This window comes from Mesocricetus auratus, unplaced genomic scaffold (assembly GCF_017639785.1).
Source record: "Mesocricetus auratus isolate SY011 unplaced genomic scaffold, BCM_Maur_2.0 Super-Scaffold_100003, whole genome shotgun sequence".
Classification (NCBI taxonomy): Eukaryota; Metazoa; Chordata; class Mammalia; order Rodentia; family Cricetidae; genus Mesocricetus; species Mesocricetus auratus.
Window position 1 is genome coordinate 28,315,484 of NW_024429188.1, and position 3,650 is coordinate 28,319,133.

The 3,650-nt window shown below is 41.7% G+C and overlaps 1 pseudogene; it reads left to right on the top strand.

Annotated features, from left to right (window-relative positions):
• The first annotated feature begins 360 nt into the window (after nt 1–360).
• Nucleotides 361–1,502, top strand: LOC101844351 (annotated as a pseudogene).
• The last annotated feature ends 2,148 nt before the right edge of the window (nt 1,503–3,650 follow it).

Consider the following 3,650-nt stretch of genomic DNA (forward strand, 5'->3'; position numbering starts at 1 on the left):
CCTGATTCAGAGTATAGATGAGAGTAGAGTCAGATAAAGAGCGGGTTCATCCCTTCACAAAAAAAGAGTGGATAAATTTTAGGATGTTAGACAGTCATATATTAGTATAGATTAAAACAGCATGAGTAAAGGTTCAAAGAATTTTAACACTTATGGTTTAGTGAAGCAATATAAAGTATCTCATTCCCTCCATTTCGAATTAGAGGCAGTGTGAATTCAGAAGTATTGAAACACACGAAAACGTCATAATTGAAAAGTGATTTGCATAGCATGCATCCCTTTATGATGTAATAAGAAAGGCCCCGGAGGGCAGACATCTACCCTCGCGGGATTCAGCAGCATCAGTGGAACACAGTGGCTTCCACTAGAAATGAGATGTGGTCTAAGGGACCGTATGACTACAAATGTCTTCCAAGAGAACGAGCGCCCCCTTGGAGCCACGCAAGTGATGGCTACCATAGAGTAGCTAGTGCTGTTCCAAAGAGACTACCTCTGCGAGACAAGAGACCACCTCTGCGTGACAAGAGACCGCCTGTGCTAGATATGAGACCACCTAAGCTAGCCAGACCTGATGAAAGAGGCTACAGTAGTCATGTTGATTACCGAGCACGTGATGAGGGCGACAGTTTTTCTCATGATCGAAGAAGTGACCACCTCACAGAGATGATTCTGGTTACAGATGCACAAAAGGTGATCATTTCACAAGGCGGCAGCCTGAATACAGGAACATAAAAAATGGCTTTGGAAGAAAAAGTTTCTACTCTTCCCATTCAAGAGAACGGTCTTCCCATAAAAGGAATGCTCCTTTTCTCAGAAAGTCACCTGTAGGCCGAAAGGATGCTCCACACAGGAGATCTGGCTCCAGTCTCTGCAGTGGAAGCTACTGTCCAGAAGGAAGCACCATACGCTCTTTCCATCAGTCTCAATATAGACGTAAAGAGAGGTCCATCCAGTCTTTGAAAGCATCAAGAGATACTTCATCCTCAAGTTCCTCAGTAGTTTCTTCATCCAAGGTGTTAGACCAACCTAACCGGCTAACTGAGAAGGAACTGGCTTAGGATGCAAGCAAGAGGGCTAATGAAAAGCCAGAAAAGGATGATGAAAATAACTTGATTGGGATTTCCGAGTTTGAGACGATATCTAAGGCACATTTATTTGTCGACCAGACAGAAGAACCAGAGTCGAACAAAACAGATGGCACAGAATTGTGTGAAGACAGCCAGCTCAACAGTCGCTCTAAAGCAATCACATCAAAAATCTAAGAGATTGAGCAGGCTTACTGACAAGACATTGAAACTTTCGGAATGGTGGTGCAAATGCTGGTTGAAAAATACCCTTCATTAGAAAAATCAATACAGTTTGCATTGAGGCAAAATTTACAAGAGCTAAAAAGTTTCAATACTGAGTATGATAAATCCACTCAAGATTTTGGATACTTTTTTTTAGAAGAAATACTGCTCAGGCCAAAAAAAGTTTTAAAGCTTCTAGATTTTTCCCCTTGAATTATATAAATCCTTACTATTTTGTGATGAAGAGAAATACTTTATAATAGCTGACATTTCTAGTATCAAATAAACGTCTACAATAGCTTTTACAGTAAAAAAAAGAAAGGCCCTTATTGTCCCTAGAATATGTTTCAAAGTTAGCACAGAAATCTAATCATGTGAAAACAACATGACTATTCTACAAAATACCTGAACAATCCTCCTCAAAACTATCATTGTCTTACAGAACCAAGAGAAGAAAGAGGCACACAGTTGCAGCTGCAGAGAACCCAGAGAAATGTGATAGCTCAATATACAGTGTGGTGCTTTGCATGGGACATTGGAGAGAAAAAGGACGCTATTTGGAAAATTGGAGAAACCCAAATAAACTCCAACGTGTAGTTAGTAATAAACTGACAGACTTGGATTTGTTTTTTTCCTCTAGATTTTAAAATTTAAATTAAAAACAATCTTATATTGAATGGCAATCCCAGTTCCCTCTCCCTCTCATCCTCCCATACCCCGGATCTACCCCCATCCCATCTCCCTTTTGTTCCCCAGGATGGTGAGACCTTCCATGGGGTATCATCAAAGTCTGTCATATCATTTGGGGCAGGGCCTAGGCCCATACCCATTTGTCTAATCTGCCAGAGTATCCCCCTGAGGAGAATGGGCTCCCAAAGTCCATTTGTGCACTAGGAATAGATACTGTTCCACTACCAGAGGCCCCATAGACTGCCAAGCCTTCCTAATTGACATCCACATTCAGGGGCCCTGGATCAGTCCTATTCTGTTTTCCCATGTATTAGCCTGAGGTTATTGAGTTCCTCTTGTTCAAGTCAGCTGTTTCTGTGGGTTTCCTCAGCCTGGTCTTGACCCCACTGTTCATCCCTCCTCCCTCTCTACATCTGGATTCCAGGAGTTCGGCTCAGTGCTTAGTTGTAGGTGTCTGTTTCTGCTTCCATCAGCTACTGGATGAAGGCTCTAGAATGGCATATAATGTAGTCACCAATCTCATTATAGGGGAAGGGCATTTAAGGCAGCCACTCTGCTATTCCTTAGATTCTTAGTTGGGGTCATACTTGCAGATCTCTGGCATTTCCCTAGTACTAGATTTCTCTTTAAACCTATAATGGCTCTCCCTCTATTAAGGTATCTCTTTTCTTGCTCTCCTCTATTCTTCCCCCTACTCAACTGTCCTGCTCCTTCATGTCCCCATCCTCCCTCCCGCTCTCCCTTTCTCTATCATCTAACTCCCTCTCCCCACACCTCTGTGCTTCCAATTTGCTCACGAGATCCTGTCCCTTTTCCCTTCTCCAGGGGACCCTGTGTATCTTTATTAGGGTCCTTGAATCCTACCTTCTCTCGAAGTGTGGAGTATACACTGCTAATACTTTGTTCCAGGTCTAATGCCCATATATGAGTGAGTACATACCATGCTTGTCTTTTTGTGAGTGGGTTACCTCACTCAGGAGGGTTTCTTCTAGTGCATCCATTTGCTGCCGAATTTCAAGATTCCATTTTTTCCTGCAAAGTAGTACTACTCCATTGTGCAAGTGTACCACATTTTCTTTATACATTCTAAAGTTCAGTGGCATCTTAGTTGTTTACAAGTTCTTGTTATTATAAATAATGCTGCTGTGAACATAGTTGAATAGATGTCCTTGTTGTATGTATATACATCTTTTAAGTATATGCCTAAGAGTGAAACCACTGGATCTTGTGGTAGAGTCCCATTTTCCTAAGGAACCATCATACTGATTCCCAAAGTGGCTGTATGTTGTTCCTGGTGCATAAGCTTGTTTTTTGGAGCCCATTCCATATGATTGAATGCCATGCTATACCTTGATGCTATGGGGAGGGCCTTGGTTCTACCTCAACTTGCTAAGATAAACTTTATTGATTCCCCATGGAAGATTTTGCCCTCTCTGAGAAGTGGATGGGGATGGGGGGAAGGTTGGGAGAAGTGGGAGAAGGGGAGGGAAGGGGAGGGAAAGGGAACTTTGTTTGGTATATAAAATGAATAAAATATTTAAAATAAAATAAAAGCACAGTGCTGCTAACAATGGTCTTGAGTTGCATTAGGACACACTTTAAAGTGTTTTCTATACTCAAGAGTAGAATTGTTATATTTAAAGTGTTCTTTTGTTGCTCTTATTGTTTTGG